At 47.4% G+C, this 21,000-nt stretch overlaps 1 long non-coding RNA gene across 2 annotated transcripts in view; it reads left to right on the forward strand.

Annotated features, from left to right (window-relative positions):
• LOC111098554 overlaps nucleotides 1-14,115 on the forward strand; it is a 46,610-nt gene extending 32,495 nt beyond the window's left edge. Inside the window, exons 2-3 of one of the 2 annotated variants that reach the window (XR_005368315.1) lie at nucleotides 11,880-12,008; nucleotides 13,773-14,115. This is a non-coding gene — a long non-coding RNA (uncharacterized LOC111098554). The remainder of the gene's footprint in view (nucleotides 1-11,879; nucleotides 12,009-13,772) is intronic. The other variant, XR_005368314.1, reaches the window with a different exon arrangement.
• Nucleotides 14,116-21,000: the final 6,885 nt, after the last annotated feature.

Consider the following 21,000-nt stretch of genomic DNA (forward strand, 5'->3'; position numbering starts at 1 on the left):
TGGCCATTTTTACCCAATGCAGAACATTCTGGTGCATTGTTTATGCTCCAGAGCCCCCCAGGAGGTTGGCCAGGTTGTATCAAGGCTGCTGGGAGACCATTCTCCACGAATGTTTTCATATTTTCTGCATGGTCTGGGATTTTTGAGTCAAGCACACTGGCAAACTTGGTTAAAAGCTGACTTTTAACCAAGAACTGTTAACATGCCTTGGAAGTTAGAGATAGTGTATTGTTCCAAAGTGATTTAGAGACTTAATCCTCCTAAAGCCATGTGCTCACATTTGGGGGTAAAAGCCTGGAGATGCCTTACATTCTGTAGAAGCATCTATTTCTAGTCCGGAGTAAAGAGCTTTCTCTTCCCAGAGGAGAGAATGGGCAGATGTACCATTCCCTTCATGTGAGTTCTGAGTATCATAGTTCTGGAGTTGCAACCTATGGTAGCAGTTCTGATGAATGCACGGGGTAACGTCTCGCACTCATTGCACAGTCCTGGGGGTTCAGGGATTGGGGAATGGGAACTGGTGCTAACTGAGCTCCCCTACAACCTAGCAATTATCCTACAGGGTATTTACCCCAAAGATACAGATGTAGTGAAACAACAGAACACTTGCTCCCAATGTTTATAGCAGCAACGTCCACAATAGCCAAACTGTAGAAGGAGCCATGATGTCCTTCAACAAATGAATGGATAAAGAAGATGTGATATGTATGTATGTATGTATATATATATATCCACAATGGAACTGTAGCCATCAGAAAGGACGAATACCTATCATTTACATCAACATGGATGGAACTAGAGGGTATTATGCTGAGTGAATTAAGTCAATTGGAGGAACACAACTATTATATGGTTTCACTCACATGTGGAATATAAGAAATAGTGAAAGGGACTCTAAGGGAAAGGAGGGAAACTGAGTGGGGGAAAAATTAGAAAGGGAGACAAACCATGGGAGATTGCTAACTCTGGGAAAAAAACAAAGGGTTGCAGAAGGGGAGATGGGTGGGGCAATGGGGTGACTGGGTGATGGGCACTAAGGAGGGCACGTGGTGGGATGAACACTGGGTGTTATACTATATGCTGGCAAATTGAATTTAAATTATATATATATATATATATATATATTTTTTAAAGAATCTTTGCACTTTGTATGAAGCCTCATTGGCAAAGCGCAATGACAAAACCACAGAGTTTCAGAGATGGCTCTCTTGGTGGTGTAAATACAAACACTTATTTTTCCTTCTCCTTGTGCTTTTCCATGCACCAAGGGCCCTTGGGGGCTGCGGCCACAAGCCCCATATAACAGGGAGCGGAGGTGGGGATAGGGCAGGAGCGCTAACGGTGCAGGGTGCTGACTGTGTGTCTGGCTCGGTGCTAAGCCCTTCATATTTCATTTCTTTTTGTATCCTCCCTGCAGGCTTGGAGGGGAGGTATTATCATCTATTCCTCGTCCCTGGAGGAAAGCAAGACTGGGAAAGGATGGACAGAGCCCTCAGGGCCCAAACCCAGGTTCTATCCTCATCCCGGGGCCTCCTCTGCCTCTGGGTGTGGGGGTCCCCACCTGACTCACAGGCACATGTCGGGCTTCAGTGCCTCCTGACTGTACTGACTGCAGGCTCCACGCACTACCCGCTTCCCACTGCCTCTTGCTCTTCTCTGGGCTCCTCTGGCTTGGCCCAGACACCATTTCCATCTTTGCAGCCTCTGCCCTCACTGGGGCCTCCATCCCCTTGTGTCCGGTTTCCCGGGGCCCTTGGATGAAGGCTGCCCAAGCTGTGCCCAGTTCTCCTCCTCCCCCAGCTCTCCTCTCCCTCCATGTTCACCCCACTTGCAGTTTTCTTTGGGGTGGCTCTTGGCCCGTCAGCACAGACCCGTTGTGGATAGCCTGTTGGGGATGGGCTACAGCAGACGTGCCTCTCAAATCCAGGGCCTGCTTTCCTGGCCAGGTACAACCAGGTGAAAGAAAGGAAGCAGCCAGTCTTCTCCTTCTGTATATTACCTCTGTGACACCAGCACCTTGTACCTCTGGCCACCACCGATGTACAGGTTTTCCCCCACAACCAGTGATTCTTTCTGACACCAGCCAGGTGTCCTACAATTCAACCCAATTGTAATGCTATGCACTTGGAGGTGGTGTAGGTCCCACAGGTAAGGGACTCCGTCCCACCAGATGGCCCCTTCTGTCCACTTCAGGTGCCAAGTCATCACCTGTGCTTCTGACCCACTGGCTGTGGATCTGAGGTTCCCCAGACCTGTCCTTGGGATGAGTTAATTAGCTAGGTCAGTGCACAGAACTCAGGGAAATGCTTATGTTTTCCAGTTTATTAAAGGACATGATGAAGGATACAGGTGAGAAGCCAGAAATACCGGAGGTCTGGGAGGGTCCTGAGCACAGGAGCTTCTGTCCTGTGGACAGAGGGGTTGGGGTGTGGAGTGGGGCACATGCTCCTGGTGTCACGCTCCTGGTGTAGATGTGTTCACCAAACCCAAAAGCTCCCTGAACCTTATAATTTGGGGATCTTGCGGGGGGCTTCCTCATGTAGGCATGATTAATTATTAACTCTATTTCCGACCTCCTCCTTTCTCCAGAGGATGGGGGACGGGGTTGAAAATTCCAAGTTTGTAATCATGGCTTGGCCTTTCTGGTGACGAACCTTCATGAGGGGCTTTTGGGAGCTCACTCAGGGTCACCTCAGAACAAAAGATGCTCCTGGTGTTCTTATCACTTAGGAAATCACCCCGTACAGCATCAACTGGGCACAGAGACCAATATATAGTTTCTATTATCTTGCAGCAAGTTAGTTAATTTCTGTGCCTCAGTTTCCACATCTGTAAAATGTTTGTTTAGAACACTGCCCGTCATACACAGGAAGCCCCATCTGCCTGTGAAGCTCCTGATAGCTAGGACTACATCTCACCACTGTGCATTGAGCTCCTAACATGAGCCTCACAGGTGCGCAGCAAGTATTTTTTAAACCAAGAAGGAACACAGAGGTTTGACTCTTACAACTGCATATGGAGCTTGAACATGTCATACTTCCATCTGTCCAGCCATGGCTGGGTTGAGGGATCACCTTCTCTTGTTCTAAGTCGTGTATCTTGACAGAGGAGAGCCGATGTAGTGAACCTGTGCCAGGCCTTGCCATCCTTGACTCCTGAGGCTCTCAGGAATGCTCTTGATGGAGCGTAGGGCTCAGAGATGAACTCAGCTCTGGCTCACAGTTAGCATCTAAGTGCATTCCTCCCCACCCCACCCCACCCCACCCCCGCCCCAATTAGACTTAAACCTTTGAAGTGAGCTGCATTTGGAAAACCCTTGCATAGGGTTTAGAGCCTCATAATTCAAGTAGGACCACCCACTCTCCATCCTCTTGCCAAAGTCAATACCTAACACTAAGAGAATTTTAGAAACTTTGGTTTTATTTCCCGCCTTCATTTTTCATGGATGACACAATCTTTCGGCTAAAGACACCTCTTGCACTCTAATTGTTTCTTTACCATCTCTTCTTTTTACTCACGATCTGCTTGAGTGCAGAAACCACTCCTTGTTCACCATGCCTGGCAAAGATGGGGCACTCAGTCAGCCTTAAAGGCTTGATGGTGAATGAATCAATGAATGAACTAATCCATAGGCTGATGTTCACTAAAGGCAGGACTGTGTTCTCACATCCTTGAATCCTCAGCAGCCCTAGGACATAGCTACTCAAGGGACTCATACTGCCAGCTACTTATCAGCCATTCCTAAGTGGGTAGTAGGTCCCAGGTAGGGTGTCAGAGCTCTGGGAACAGAGATGAGTCTCACAAGCTTCCTGGCAGGAAAACTTGAATGAATGAGTGAATGAATGAATGAGTTGCTTGCTGATCTGATGATCTTACTTTGTACAGCAGCACCCACCACACTCAATCCTAGGGTCTACCAAGAGCACAGCTTCACGCAGAGAACAGCTGGGAGCACTGGCAGGGTATGAGAGGGATGCACTAAGCTGGAAGATGAAGCAGAGGAAGCTATAAGACACAGAGATTTAATAGGAGCTGGGAAAGCCTTGTGTTTGCAGAGAATGAAAAACAAAACACAACACAACCAGAAGAATCAAGAGAAAATCGGACAAATTAGTAGAGTGGCCTTGTTCACCAATAACCTGGACAGTGTCAGGACAAGGGAAAGAATGTTCTGAATCTCCAGAGCAGGAGTTGTCAGGGTGAATCCAAGGCAAAGTCTGGTTGGCCACAGCAGGTGGCTTTGGACATGCTCTCCAGCTGCGGCTGCCATCGGTTCACAGTACGGCCACATCCCCCTTGAAAGTGGCAGTGTCCCCAGTCTGCCATGTGACACATCATTCTCCAAAGTCATAATTGTCTCACCAGGAGTTCCAAGACTCAAGGTATTTAGACCGTGAGCACAGGAAGTTCCTTGCTCTGGTTACTGGCTCACAGGTGAAACCTATGGAGCGTGCTGCATCTTCCTCCAGGCTCCAGAAACACTTGGCTTTTACAACCTCACCCAGGCTGACATTTGCGATGAATGTACCAGGACAACCTTACCAATGGCTGAAATATTGAAGTAAGTCCATGCTCACTGGCCAAGAGCCATTGGTCTCACCACCAATGACCCTCCCTGCTACCCAGGAACCCAGCCCTCTGCTGAGACCCTCAGCCATGATGGCAGCATGGTGGGGGGGTCTTCAGGACTTCTCCATTAGGCTTCTATTCTATTGGTTGATGGCCACTGGACTAACTGTTCAATATTTTGAACATGTTCTTACCTCCATCACATCAATTGCCTTATTTCATGGGTTATTTGTTTCTGTCTCATTCCAAATCCTTTTTCCAAATTGCAACCAAGTAATCTCTCTAAAATGTAAATCCTATTCCTTTGCTTAAACTATTTCAAAAATTTGGCACTGGCCTCATTAAAACATCCAGACTTAACCTGTTTTGTAAGGCTCTCCGTGACTCAGACCTACATCCCCAGCCTCAACCCCCTCCCACTTGCTACTCCACCTGCACTGAACTTACTCTGGTTCTCCAAAGGGCTAGCCTCTCCCCGTCCAGGCCACCCAGCCACGCCTGCTCCCTCCCTGACCAGCTCCGTTCCATTCTGGCAATCTCAACAAGACTAACCTCTTGAGTCCCAGGGTAGGGGATTCTCCTACCAGAGAGCTTATCACACTTAATTTTGATACATGTATGATGTCCATCCTCAAACCCGTATGCTCCTTAAGGACAGAGCCATGCTTGTTGTGTCCACTATAATGCATTTCCATCCATAGGGCCAAAGATACAATATGGGAGAAATGAATATTTCTTAAATAGATGTCACTAAGAGGTGAGACCCTTGGGATCCTAGATTGTCTAGAAATTCCCAGCCCCTCCTCTTGTATGGGGGATCATTAAATGCTCAGTGGATATCTATTGCACCATGAGCAGAATTATAAGAGAGTCGGATTACTTCCATGCTTGCCTCTGATCTCTGTGATTTTGGACAAGTCCTCTTATGTCTTTGATTTCAACATTCCCACCTGTAAGCTAGGATGGTAGCAACTTAGCAGAGCAAATAAAAATGAGAATTAACACTTTTTGTGAGTCTCCTCCTGAAAGTGTCCTAAAAGCTGTATATATTTGTCCTGATTCGAAACAGTTCATGTGATGTTATTTCCCTGCTTCTACAGAGATTCCGAGAGGAGCAACTGACCCTAGATCGGCAGAGAGAATATACTAAGCCCAGATCTCAGCTCACCTCCACCTGACTCCAAAGCACATGCTCTCTCACTACCCTGTCTTGCCTCTGTGGAAAGTGACTATGAGGGTTTGAGATTCTCTCTCTCTCCCTCTCTGCCTCTGCCTCTCTGCCAGCACGGGGCCTGACACATCATGGGTGTGCCATCATTGGTCACTGGAGATGGGTTCAGTTTCACGTGGGCTTAAATGCGGTTCTGAATTAGGTGATCCTGCTGGATCCTCTAGCCCTCTGATGCCAGCATGTGGAAAAGATGAAAGTCCTGCAAGCACGCTTCCTCTCAAGTCATTCTCTTGTTCCCATAATGTCATTTGCATATTGCTCTACACACAAGATGGCCAGTTCGCAGGAAGGCAAATACACCAAGGGCAGCCCCCACCAAGGAGGAGGTTTATGTGCCTCTCTTTATATTTAAACTTGATGATCACTGTGTCTCTCTTAGCACGCAGCGGGAGGAAGCGTGTTCACTCCTCACTAATTTCCATACTTACATAGTAATAACCACCATCTACTGAGAGCCGATTCAGTGCCAAGTGCTAGGCTAAAACTATCCTCACAACACCCCTTTGATATGTGCAGCTATAGCTCCAGAGAGAGAGAGAGAGAGAGAGAGAGAGAGAGCTTCCTGGCTGATGGTGAGAAAACCCAACGCAGAGAACTTATATAACTTGCTCAAAGTCACTTATGTGAGGGTGAGCCTTAGATTGGGACCTGGTTTTGCCTGCTTTAAAGCCCTTTCATTGTGCCATGAGTGCAGCATTGAACCACAGGGTGATCACTCATTGCCCAGGAGACGCTGACAAGTGGGGGAGCCATCAAGAAACAGTGCTTTTCCTGTAAGGAAAAGGAAACTTACTATAGCCTCCAATGAAGTTTAGGTTCAAATTGGACTTCCCGAGGTCCCTTTTAGTCCTTAGACACCTCATCATTTCCCCAGAGAGTACTGTGCTGGCAAGAGGGTTGATCTACAGTCTAACACTTGGAGGTCCCTCTCTGCCCTAACTTTACTGGCTGCGTGCCCCTGGGCAGGACACGTCGTCATGCTGGACCTTGGTCTTCCTCCTTGTGACAGGTATTAAATGAGATAAAGATGAGAGGTGCTTGGACCTTGGTAAATGTTCAATAATTGATAGAAATCGGGCCAAAAAACAAATCTGGGCTTGGGATTTTGGTGCCAGCTGTCAAATGCAGAATGTTGTTACTTGGGCTTTTTCCTACATCCAGTTTCTTTACTTCTTCCCTAAAAGAAAACCACAAGTAAATAGAGGGAGCAGAGGAGCAAAACAGACCTCAGCTCTGCCTGTAGAAATGCCTTCTGAGGGTTATTAGCTCAGCTATTTTCCATTAACAAAAATAAATCGCTCAGCACGCCTGGGCCACATTTGTCAGAAATCTGCTTCTGTGCCGGCGTTTCGTTTTCAAAGCCTGAGTCATTCTGGGCCTACTGTGACGCCCCTGAGGACACAGAAGGGTTCCAGAGCCTGCTGGGCCCCCCTTTGCACCATCTATCCTTTCGCCTCTGAACAGCTTGAGGTGGCAGCAGGTAGGCAGCGTTTGAATGATAAAGAAAAGCCACTCCTGGCTGTGGAGACAACCGTTTTGCTACTCTCAGCCCTGTGCACCAGGTCCTGAGCTCCAATCAGAGGGTGGTGGGGGGAGGGTACAGGCTGCTGGTGAGAACTGGAGTCTCAGGGTACCGTGGGGACAGGCAGCAAGATCGCATTTCCAGCTTGGAAGGCCTGGGATCCTCTACCACATGAGGTTTCCTGCTCTTTCCACCAGCCGTCCTCTTCCCGGCTCCCAAGAGGTTCTCATAGTTCATCACAGTATCTGTGAGGAGACTGTGACTCAGCCCATTTCAGCAGGTCCCCTGGGGTTTGATGTACTCCGCAGATGTCATGTGTGTCTCAGGAGGCTGGCGGATGCTGTGACTGTCCCCTGGCCTTCATCAGCCACATGCCTCTGCAGCCTCCGGGGAGGATATAAGGAAGGATTGAGACAATAGATAGCCAGAAAAGGAAGGGGCCTCTGAGATGGTCTTCAATGAGTTTCCAATGTCCAAATCAGGAGGTGAGGCTCAGAGAGGGAAGTGATTTGTCCAAGGCCACGTTTGGAGGCTCGAAACCAGTTCTCGGAGTTCTTAGGCTATCTCAGAGCTCCCCTGGAGGAATGGGGACGAGCTGTCTGAGACATGGTCGCTGGGCAGGTGCTATCATGGGTTCAATCGTTTGCCCCAAATCTTTACTCCTTCTGCTTAACTTAAAAAAATTTTTTTTTTAAAGATTTCACCTATTCATGAGAGACACAGAAAAAGGCAGAGACAGAAGCAGGCTCCCCACAAGGAGCCTGATGTGGGACTCGATCCCAGAACCCGAGGATCATGTCCCGAGCCAAAGGCAGATGCTCAACCGCTGAGCCATCCAGGCATTCCTGCTTACCATATGATCCCATACGGTATCTGATCACTCCGATGGATAGAGAAGGGAGGAGAGCATGGGAGCAAGCGTGTTAGTTTGTGCGTGTACACACATGCTTGTGTGGGGGTCACTCCAGTCCAGCTGCCAACAACCACACGTTCTCTCCCCAAGAGGGAGAGAAGCCTGGGCAGATGGGGGAAGCCTGTGGTGGGGAGGTGGTTCAAGAGGAGAGGCGCTGAGGGCAGAGGCAAAAGTCAGAGCTTAGGGATCAGTCAATTAGGGGAATCCTGTTTTGGTTTCCTGGGGAAATGATTTTACCTTATTCTGAAGAGCCGCATTGGGCCTGTCAAGCCCAGCACTCCAAACATGTACGATAGGGACCCCAGCTAACATCTGAATGGAATTAACTCTCTCTCCCCAAGACACGTTCAGTTTGCTGTGTCCCCCTCACGCTCTCCATCCTGGAGCTCCCTTCCTCTCTCCCTCTGCCCGTTCCTCCCCTGCTGCCCTGTTGGTCTCCGTAAAGCGTGCTTCCCATCCCACCACTTCCAACAATGGTTCTCTGTAGTCAAGGCCATCGGATCTGAGGGAAGATGTCTTTCCTGCTTCTGTGGCTCGTGGTTCCCAGCTCCCTGCCCCCAGCCTCCTGGTAGGAGATAGGGGAACTCTTAGGACTCTATCTTGCAAGTTGAGTGAATGGGGGCATAGCAAGGTGGAATGCTCGGTCCCCAAGGGCCCCCCGCTCCCCAGCTAGCTCCCACTCCTGATTGCCAGACCTGTGCTCAGCTGTCTTGTCCTCTAGGTCTCCGTAAAGGGATCGACTTCATCAGATTCAAAGGCCGGCCATGCCCCCTGCACCAGCTCTTCTCTTACTTTCCAATCCCTGCCTGTCTCTGAGGCCATCCTGGGAACTCCCCGTGCCTTCCCTGACCTGAAGGCCTCTACTCCCACCCACACTCCCACTCCTTTCCCTCCTGATCCTCCTCACTGGCTCCCCAGGATCCAGGGTTATGACATGTGAATCTAGTTCACCTATCATGTAGTGAAGGAATCCAGCACTGGCATGGACCTGGCTCTCCAAACCTGAAATTGAGCTGAAAATGTCATCCCAGGCAAAGGGGAGGATGGGGCTGTGGATGGGATGGTGGTGGACATGAACATGGGAGTCGAGACCTTGAATTGCCTTTCAGGTAAGAAGGTGATGGGCGCCCAACCCTCATTGTCCATTCTTGCTTGCAGATGGTGATGAGCTAGAGTGAGAGAAGCATTGAACAGAGGGCTGGTTGGCTCAGGTTCGAAGCTTATTCAGCCACTTACCTAATTGTGACCGTGGGCAAGTCCTTTGTCTCCTCTCCACCTCAACTTGAAGGAGGGCTGGCCCAGAGGTCCTCTAATGTTCTGGAGCCTGGTTGTGACTTTCTGTGACTCTCTGGCAGACCCAGGCTCATTGGGTCAATACCCCCTGCAAGCTGATCAACACACCCCTTGTGTGCCAAGTAGGGGTCCTGGTTGGTTTTTCCCTTCTCTCTTATGGGACCCTCTCTGGGGTCAGCAGCTGCCCCCCAGTTTCCTAGAAAAGAGCTCGGCCACCACCCCTCCACCCAGGGAGCCTCATCTGGGATGAATTTCCCTCCAGAGACAAGAGCCAAAAATAAATTGTGCCCTGCTCTGTAATCTGTTTGTACCTCCCATACCTCATAAACGACAGCAAGATCAAGGCTAGGGGGCTGAGGCTCCTGGGCTCTGATGCCAGGGCGGGGGGCCCATGCAGGCACATGGCCAGGAGGCTGGCTGCACTCAGAGTGTTGTTTGCAAAATTGAAGTGGAACCTGCTTCAGGCCAGAGCATGGTAGGTGGTCTCCGTTCCTGGATCATAAATCACTGGAGGTAACTATTTTTCCTGGCCCCTCTAAGGGTCCAGTATAATGTTATTGTGATTGGAAGGGTGACCAAGAAGGAATTTTTTTCCCCCTTTTCCATTCCCAGGAACCCTGAGATGCTTGTGTATACAAATTGTAGCCCTTTCTGCGTTCCAGGATCCACGCATGATACTGTAGAGGGCAGAGGGGATTCACCCCTCTGGGTCCCGGAGCCCGTGACCTTGGGAGAATCACCCATATTTTCTGAGCCACATTTGTCTCATCTGTAACAGGGGAAGTTTGAACGGGTGCTCCTCCATGGCCCTCAATGATTCTGCAATAAAAGATGCTCATGGAATCAACACAGGGGATCAGGTCTGTTCCCATTGCTGACTGGCGCTGAAAGCTCCTTTCGGCTGGGTCCCTCGAGGTCTTCTTGCCTCCATCTCCACCTGTCCCTCACCCACACCTCTTGTCCCACCTAATTCTCTTCAACGTGGCTCGTTCTTTCACATTTTTAAGCTCTGGCTCACAAGCTTGTGTCCACCTAGCATCCCATCTTTTTTTCTTTCTTTAAAGATTATTTATTTATTTGGGGTGGGGGGAGAGACTGAGCGTGAGCAGGGAAGCAGCAGAGGGAGAGGGAGAAGCAGACCCCCCAGTGAGCAGGGAGCCTGACCCAGGGCCTGACTCCAGGATCATGACCTGAGTCCAAGGCAGATGCTTAACCGACTGAGCCACCTAGGGGCCCCCAGCATTTCGTCTTTAAATCTTCTCCAGCTGGTGAAAGCTTTTTTCCATCCTTCGAGCCCAGATGCCATGTCACCTTCCCTTGAAGTCTTCTCTAGCTGATGGATTACTGACTCTGTCCCCTGCAGGTTCCCAGAACTGCAGGAAGACACTCCTCGCACAAGTTAGGCCCTGTTACGGGCTGACTTGTGCCTCTTTGCCCGAATTTGTATGTTGAAGTCCTAACCCTCTGTAACCTTAGCATGTGACCATATTTGGAAACAGGGTCTTTAAGAAGGTAATTAAATTGAAGTGAAGCCATTAGGGCAGGCCCTAATCCTATATGCAGATTGTTGAAATGGTCTTGGACACAGACATGCACAGAGGGAGGACTATCTGAAGACACAGGGAGGGAAGAGATAGCCATCTGCCAGCCGAGGAGAGAGGCCTGCAACTGATCTTTCCCTCCCAGCCCTCAGAAGGATCCAGCTCTGTCATTTATATGCTTATATATTAAACCCCAGGTAATTTTGAGTCCCAATGTGATCTCCACTTCCTATTTTCTCGCTCCCCTTTTTTTTTTCATCGCTGTCTCCTCCATTTCCAACCAGGGGCCCTAGAAACTATTCTTCTTCTGCTCCATCTCTGGCTGGACCCTTGTCTTCATCCTCAAACACAGAGCCTTCCTTTCGACCCTGTAAAGAGACTTGGATAGCTCCGTGCAGTCGATGGCCAAAACACCTCCTGGGGCCTTGGGTTGTTGATATTGTGCCTTCCCGGCAACAGCCCTCCCTGGTTGAAGTTAAAATTGATAGCACCTTTGAAAATTCCATATGGAAACCATGCCAGTCCACTCTCTCTCTCCCAGGAGGCGAGCAGGCAATGAGATGACCAAGCATTCTCTTCTGTTCCCACATTATAAATTATAACTGGCGGAGGCCAGCAGGCGGGAGGTGAGCCTGAACGCTGATTTACAGAACAGGTTTCAAACACGGGCTGCTAGCTCATTGCTGAGGCCAAGAAAAGACTCAATGCTCAGGTGCCGGTTCTATCTTCCTCCCGGTGATCACTCCTGCCCCAGCATCAAAGGCTAGTTTCCTCTGTGAGGCCAGCAAAAACCTATCTGTGCCTTTTCAGGTGTGAGTCATTGGTCCTTTTATGGCTGTCCTCTGGAGCCCTTTTGGGAACACGGTAATTACTGTGTCTGAGATCATGGCCATCCTTAGGGTGTTCACTTGAACCATCTGGTCTCCAAGATGTTCCCAGGTACCTCTGTACCCAGCAGGCCTCTGTGCATGCCCTGAGAATTCACCTGAGCATTCCACAGACTGCTTGCTCATTGCCCTGCATGGTGTCTTTGGTATTTTCTCTCTCATTATCTCCCAGGCTGGGCTGTTGTGCCCAATGGTGTTGAAGTCATTGAATTGGGCAACATCCCAGAAACGATGGTCATGGTAATATTTTTAGAGGAGGACACTTGATACTGTAGAGACGACTTGCAGTGTTCAGTAACCTGGGCCTGGGGTTCAAACTCTGGCTCTGCCACTTACCAACTGGGCAAGCCACCTCACCTGACAGTACCTCAGTTTCCCTGTGAGCCCAGTGAGCAGTTATGCCACCCATGGAGTTATGGTAATGAAACAAAATGACCTATGTGACGTGCTTAGAAGAATGCATGGCTTTACTAGATGCCGCAACAATGGTCAAATCACATTCCACTTCCCTTGAGCTTTTATTATCACATCTTGTTTGGGAGGAATTAAAATGCAGCTGAGATAGCTTCCATGCAGAGCCAGGGACAGTATTTCCCTAGTCGTTGTCTCTGGAGGACAGACAACCTGGAAGGGAGGACGTTGAATGCATACCGGGTGGCACAGCATCAGGAGTCACTTCCTCCCCCTGTGTACATGCTGTGGGTTGGGGGTTGCAGATGTGGTCTCTGTCAGGTACTCTGTTTTCCTCTATGTGGCTTCCTCCCTGGGTGGCACCATCTGACCCTCTGTTGGTACCTGTCAGACAGCTCTTGGTACTCTTAGAGCCATTTGAGGGAGGGGATTCAGATGCTCCAGTCACACAGTACTTGACGGGAAAACAAGAGTCACTCTGACCCACATTGAATCCTCCGTGATGCCCTGGACCAGCTATCCATCCTTGGCAAGTCACCTATCTCTCTGAGTCTCAGTTTCCTCTCCTATAAACTGAGGATGGCAATATCTACTTGTCTCCAGGATAACAGGTAACAAGGAGGGGGAAATCCAAATCTAAATAGCTTACCAATAAAGGAGATATGGCATTATATAACTGAAAAGTCCAGAGTAGGACTTCAGGCATAGTTAGATCAAGGGTCTGGCTGCATTTCTCTGCCATGATCTTAGCTCCAGCTCCGACTTATCCTGTGTGTTGGCTTCATCCTTAAGCTGACTTCCTTCATGTAATTAGATACCTACATGTAGCTCCTTTCCCATAATTAAAAAAGTCTTAGCTTCCATGGGGCCTTCTTAGGTAACATGACCATTATGGAACTTACACCATTTTCACCAACTCTGAAGATGGGACAGGTTCTACTCAAATCACCTGCTACACAGAAAGAAATGAAAGATGTTGGGAAGGCCACTAGCATCTACCCAGAGTGCAATTTTGAGGAGTAAGGAGCTACCATGATAATAAGTGAAGCACTGACAGTTTTTGAGAACTGACTCTGTGTCTTAATCCTCCCAGTGACCTGCATCACGAAAGTAACTAGCACCCTCGATTGATACGTGCCAGTTTTCTTTCCAAACTCCTCTGACTAATCTGGGTCACATTTCCCATCACTTGCTATCCACCCACCTGCTCTGATACTATTAGTAATTTATATGGCTGGCTGCATAATGAGCACCAAAAGCATTCATGTTCTGACCTCAGAAGCTGGGAACGTTACTTATACAGCAGGAAGACTGCAGATATGATTAGGTTAAAGATCCTGAAAGGGGGACGTTATCCTGGATTATCTGAGCAGGCCTTACATGTAATCATATGCATCCTTATCAGCAGGAGGCAGAGGGATTCTTTACAGAGGAGGAGAAGATGATGTGACAGTGGAAGCAGAGACCAGAGTGATGTGCTTTGTATGCGGGGAAGGGGCCACAGGCTGAGAAGCCCCAGCAGCCGCTACAAGCTGAAAAAGGAAGCCAGTTCTCCCCTCAAAGCCTCCAGAAGAAACCAGCCCTCCAATCGTTTAACTTTAGCCATAAAACCGATTGCAGACTCCTGGCCTCCAGAACCAGAAGAGGAAACATTCGTGTTGCTTTAAGCCACTACGTCTGTGGTGATTTGTCCCAGCAGCCACAGGACACTAACATAACAGATAATAAAATTTGTTATTATGTATTGAGCCAGATGCTCAGTGAAGTATTTCAGCATTATCTCACTTGATTCTCACGGTCCTGGCAGGTGGTCAGTATTATTAACATTCCTCTTTTATAGGTGGGCAAACAGAACCAAAGCATATTGTGCAATTTGCCAAACACACACCATTTGGATGTGGCGGAGCCAGGGCTCACACTCGGACACTCCGACATCAGACTTCACACTGCTGCCCACTGCTCTGTATTGTCTCCTGCTGGGCAGCTTCTCCCCTTTTCTTCCCTCTTGCCAACTGTTTGCCCTGCCCTATGCTTATTCAGGAGCCAGATTCCCTGTGTTCTTAATTGATCCCTTCCTTCCTTCTGTAGGGCTTCTGCCCTACAAGCTGATCAAATGTGCCAGCCCCTCCCTGTCTTTTCTCATTGCAAGAACTAACTCACATTTTCTCTACCTTGTCCCAACGATCTGGCCTCTAAGACAGGCCTTGGGATGGGGGACTAGGGGTAACTGGATGACAGGCATAAGGAAGGCCTGTGATGTAATGAGCACTGAGTGTTGTAGGCAACTGATGAATCACTAGACTGTACCTCTGGAACTAATAATACGCTATATATTAATTAGTTGAATTTAAATAAAAAATAAATTCCCTAATTCTCTCTGTTAAAAAAATAAAAATAAAACAGGCATTGAAATCTGGCAATCCTTTAGGCTGGAGGTTTCATTGGCCTGGGGCTAAGATTAAAGCGTACTGTAACCAGGCAGGTGTAATGCGGGGCAAGCAACCTGGTGGCTCTCGTGTCTCACATCTGCTGCAGAAGGAAGGATCTCATCTTATTCCCGTTTTACAGATGGGGGCATCGAGACCAAGAGAATCCTGGGAAGTCATTCAGCTCATGAGAAGTGGAAGTTGACTCTAAATCAAGGCTGTGAGCATGAGAACCTGTGATCTTATGCACCACCTGCCTCTCTAACTGCGTAGTCTGGGCTAAAGGCAAAGCAAAGACCAATATCCTCTGTGAGTGTGCCCAGGAGGCCATCTGGACACAATGTGTGTGTAACAACATCTGAACTCTCTGAGCATGGAGGCCTCATCTATGAAAAGGAGGGAAATAATAACTCTCAGATGAAGACAAAGCACACAGAGTCCATATCATAGTAGCTGGTAGGGAATAAGTCATCAGAAATTAGATATGATTATTTTACATGTATTTGCCTAAATGGGATACACATATCTCATGTTTATGAGTGTGTATATATAAATAGGTGACTATAATTTTCTGCCTATTGTCACATCGCTTACAAATGACTGGACACATTTGCATTAAATCTCTAGAGTGTGAGATAGTTTCACTTAAATGTTGATGGCACAACATCCCTGGACTTCACTTTCAGGGACTTTGAGAACGGACACCCCAGGGCTGAAACTGTGGCAGGGTGAGAGGCCTGCACTGTTGCTGGTAAGGAGCAGGACATCGTGCATAATATGTGGACAGAGACAAAGAAAATAGATATCACATGCGAGAGACAGTTGTCAGACACTTGCCTCCAAGTCCTGAGCTCTGAGACAGAACCTCCAAGTGCAGGCATGGGTGCATGGTACAGATGCTTCTTGCTCAGATGCCTCCATGCTCTCAGGTGACAGATTCCCTTATGCAACCATATACTCCAGGTGCCTTGTGTCCAGGACAGGAGCTGAGAGAGGTTTAGCTGGAGTCAGGGATGGGGCTCAGAAGATCTTATGGAGAAGATGGATGGCCATTTTGCCTCAGAATAGAATGATGGCATTGAGTGGAGTAGAGAAGTAAGTCTCTGGGTTTTAGGGCCAGGGGCTGAAGTTGGAGTAGACATGAAACTGAGAAGTGTGGATCCACAGACTGGGTGGTTCGGGAAACCCAAAAAGTCAGTAGGGAAGCAGGGAGACACACCATGCTTGGTGTTCACTGCATGGGTATGGTCTTGTTTACATTTTGTTGAGAAAACTATTTCTTTCTTTCTTTTCCTTTCTTTGGGGGTGATGGACGGGAGGAGTGGAGGGAGGTGAGGAGGAGGGAGTTATGAAGCAGGACGGAATGAAGGATTACTATTAAAATGAAGGAATTCTCCCAATCCTTCCCTCCTTCTTTCTTTCTTTCTTTCTTTCTTTCTTTCTTTCTTTCTTTCTTTCTTTCTTTCTTTTTTCTTTTTTTCTTTCTTTTCTTTCTTCTTTCTTTTTTTAGAGAAGGGGAGGAAGAGAGGGGCAGAGGGAGAGAGAACCTTAACCAGACTCCACACCCAGCACAGAGCCTGACACAGGGCTTGATCTCACAACCCTGATATCATGGCCCAAGCTGAAATTAAGAGTTGGATGTCCATCCAACAGAGCCACCAGGAAGCCCAACCCTGGATTTCTTCTTGTAGAGAGGACTGACAGATGCTGGATGTGTAGCTGCTTATGGAGTTTAAATTTTGAGTTTTATCCAAGGCTTTGACACTGTGCTACCCAAAGCAAAAAGCTCTTTGAATTTATTACATGTTGGTTTATTGCCAATATTTTTTCCCACCAAAATCACCTATAAATATTTTCCCACAGTAAACTGCATGTTTCAAAAAGCCTTCCAAGACAATGCATTTATTAAATTACCCATTTTTGTTTTTGTATGAAATAACTAGCTTGCTAAGTGGAGCAGATATAATTCCAGGCAAAAGCAAAAAAAGGCTGTTTTAATCAGAAAACACATGATCTACTTGCCAGTCTTTTAGAAATGTTGAAAGTAGCTTAAGTAGCTTATTTCTTCGTTCATGGTCCCCTAATTGAGAAACACAGAGTAAAGAAAGAAAAGCAGATGCAGAATTTAAATAATCTTTATTTTTATTATTTGCATGATTTCTCATGCAAATGAGATATGGACACTTGAGCAGTAAAGGGATCAAAATAATTAACTTTAGAATGCAGGACCCTAGGTGAAGGAAGGGGGCTAGGACCGATGATGGATATATATACCTTATGTGGATATAAAGAAATGGAGAAAAATGTCAGTAATGGTTAAATGTGTCCACTTGGCTAGATGGTAGGACCCAGTTTTTAACTGAACACAATCTAGATGTAGCTGTGAAGTATTTGTGGATGTTGTTAACATCTCCAATCAGTTGACTCTAAGTATAGGAGATTACTCTTGAAATGCAGGTGGGCCTCATCCAATCAGCTGAAGATCTTAAGAACAAAAACTGAGGTTTCTCAGGAAGGAGAAATTCTGCTTCAAGGTTGCAACATCAATTCCTATCTGAGTTCCCAGCCTGTTGGCCTGCCCTGTGGATTTTGGGCTCACCAGCCCACACAACTGCACAAGGCAATTTCTTATAATAAGTCTTTCTCTCTCAGGACACCTGGGTGGCTCAGTGGTTGGCCATCTGCCTTCAACTCAGGTTGTGATCCCTCGGTCCTGGGATTGAGTCCCACATCGGACTCACTGAGGGGAGCCTACTTCTCCCTTTGCCTCTCTGCCTCTCTGTGTGTCTCTCATGAGTTAATAAATAAAAAGCCTTTAAAAAAATAAGTCATTCTCTTTGCACACACACACACACACACACACACACAACTCATGCATGCATGTACACACACCCTGTTTCTCTGGAGAATATTGACCAGTACAATGGTAATGAACAGTAAACAAAGTCAAGCTCACTTAGAACTACAGCATGTAAAAAAAAAAAAAAAAAAAAAAAAAAAAAAAAAAAAAAAAAGAACTACAGCATGTATACATTGGCATCCATATGTTGACATTCCAGCATCTAAGACACTGTACATTGTATATTATGTGAAAAATACAGGTTCCTGGCAGTGAGTGGGAAGGGGTGAGCCACTGGGTTATTGCAAGGTAGCTGTAGGTCTACTTGTGCAACCCACTGCATCATTAGACCTAGAAAATAAAACATCATGTGTATATCATCTATTCATTAAATAGTCTAGTATTTTTTGAGTGCTTACTATGAGGTTCAAGTGTCTTTCAATTGAATATGATACCATTGAGTATAATCAAATACACAATCATACAAAAACGTTTCTGAATTCATAGCTCTTAACTATTTGAATTATCAATAGATTCCAAAGGACAATCACTCTCATGTGGGCATTTGTGATCATTTTTTGGTATTAAAAAGGCTTCCCTGTGTTAGGAGAGGTGGGTAATCAATGATTGATAAATATATTAACTATGACATACCTGCAGTGTATTCCACTTAAACCCTGATGGGCTCCAAGGGACATATTTATCATATCCCATCAACTCTATCTCCCATGCAAATGAGATATGGACACTTGAGCTGTAAAGGGATCAAAATAATCAACTTTAAAGTACAAAGCCCTAGATGAGAGAAGGGGACTGGGACCCGAGGCTCAGATGGCTGGCACTACTTTCTCCTTGAATTGGACTTACCTCTGGAGGGTAAGACGGAACAGGTGGATGACCTCAGGCCTTTCTCCATTTTGACCCCCAGAGGAAGAGACTGCTGAGCCTAGCCCACCTCAAGGCAGAGGGAGCCAAGAGAGGGACATAGGCCAAGCCCCAAGGGCAGAGCAAGAACCTACCAGACTGGCCTGTAGTGCTCACTGCTTCTTGCTCATAAATGTGCCACATAGATCCATTGCATCTTGTCCTGGGGGAGGACTGAAGGGAGTGTCTCGCTGTGCAAACTGATGAGCATGGTAATGCTCCCAGGAAACTTGCCTAATTTTTGTGTCTGGCTTAAAGAACGAACACACAGCATCTTTTTAACCTGGTCCTTCAACCTCCCAACTTCTTGGTAAAGATGACTTGTAAAAAAGCATCCCCAACTAAACCCAGTGGAGAGTAGAAGGGACTTTGGTGGAAGACTGGTCACTTATAGGCTGGGTGACGTTGGGCAGTCAGTTTCTGCAGTGGGAGACTGGAGAAAATGACAATTCCTAGCTCCAAGGCTGCTGTGTGAAGTAAGTGAATTTATAAAGGCAAAGTGCTAAGAACAATACCTGGCCCATAGGAGTCACTGAATTGTGTCAGCTCTTATTAAACCAAGATAATCTTATTGCTGTGGTAAGACCTTGTATGAGAATTTTAAGTGATTATGAACACAGGGAAGGCCCTTCCTTCAGAATGTCTCATTCATTCATTTAAAGCATACAGTGGGAGCCTATGATTGGCCAGGGACTGAGGGAGGAATAATACGGGGATGTAGAGTAGAAATAGTCACTGCCTTGGAGATATTTGGATCTTGGGACAAGGAACAGTGACTGCATATAATACGGTGTCATGTGTAATGTGTCAGAGGTGAATTCAAAGGAGAGTGCCTTCCCAGGTCTGGAGGCAAGAGTACAGGAGATGTTCTGGGTTAGGGGGCGGGTGGGAGTGTGGGGAACAGATGGATCCAGTGCCACCAAAGTGAAGGAAGGAGGATTTCAGGGACAAGGAGGAGAAGGGCTGTGTGGGAATTACAGAGCAGGAAAATGTTAGTTGGGTTAGCAACAAAGAGATCACCAGTCAAGAGCAGTGTCTGTGGGATGGTGAGGGCAGAGGTCAGGTTGCAGGGGGTTGAGGTGTCAGGTAAGATTAGGAGGTTGACAAAGGAGGTGAAGATACCTCGTTTGAGACACTTAGCTGTGAAAGAGACAAGAAAGGTGGAATCGTGCCTGGGAGGGAGGTATCTGAGCAAAGGAGGGCGTATGCTGGATGGAAGGAAGCTGAGTGTGAGGGAAGGCAGAAGGGAATGGGCAAGTGGGGAAGGGGGTTGTAGGCGAGGGAGATGGGAGAAAGAGAGATCATCATCTCCATTCCAAAGAGCCTGTGAAGCTAGCTGGGTCTGCATTAGGATTTGTTTCCAGCAAGTGCAGGGTGGATGTCGGGGTCTGTGTCAGGTGGTATTGGGATTTTGGAGTGCTCCCACCCAATGGCTTCCACTCCTCTTCATTGAAGACATGGGGGCACCTGTTAATGTGTGTGGGGGTGAGACGATGGAGGGCAGGAGGCTTAGGAAGAGCACGGAGCATGTGGTAGCCGCTATGGTGAAGGGGTGAGTGGTCTGATTGGGGAAAGGAGGTGGGAGTGCCTTCATCTCTAAAGTCCCAGGAAAGCTGGAGACTTGGAAAGTACTATGCCATTAATTCACACGGCCCTGGCCTTCCACGGAAGAGACTTCAGAGGTAATTTGGTTTGATTGTCCCTCTCTCCCCACCTCTCACCGTTTATATATGAGCAAGTTGAGAAGCTGATGTGATTTCATCTCCCAGTGAGCCCCCAACAGGGTCTCCAGAACCCCAGTCAGCAGACTCCAGACTCCAGGTCTTCCTACACAGTGCACAGCAATTCCTGCTTCGTTCCTTCATAGAGTTGTTGGCACTGGTGGCTAATATAGCCAAGGGTTATGCGTCCACTAAATGCAGAAGCCTTTTTCCTTGGCTTGAGTTTGCTCCATCGTGCAGACAGAATGAAGGGCTCTCTGGGAGATTATAGCCCGTATATCACGGTGCTGTGGCCAAGACTGGATGCTATGCTGCTCACGTCCCATTGCTCAATGAGATGCAGGCCTTTATTCCCTCATTCAGCTCTGCAAACAAACATTCCATCCTGCCCAGACCCTCCCTCCACTCGCCCCCAAGACAGGATAGGTTGCTGGGAGTCTTCTAGAAATGCTGATTGAGGAAACTGAATGTGTGCTGTTTTAAAAATAATAATAAATCAGTGGTTGCTTGAAAATGTATTATTCAGAATAATAGAATAGCTAGATATTTGACTAAGTATGAACAAGCCAAGGGCTCCTAATGCACTCTGAATTAATCATCAATCCATATATTGGTAGAAGACCACTTCAACATACACATATCAAAGGAAGGGCGAACGGCCTCAAAATGCCTTAGCTAATCAGAATAAGTAAATCCATCTCAAGGTGACATTTGGCTTTATGG

This window comes from Canis lupus, chromosome 13 (genome assembly GCF_011100685.1).
Source record: "Canis lupus familiaris isolate Mischka breed German Shepherd chromosome 13, alternate assembly UU_Cfam_GSD_1.0, whole genome shotgun sequence".
Lineage (NCBI taxonomy): Eukaryota > Metazoa > Chordata > Mammalia > Carnivora > Canidae > Canis > Canis lupus.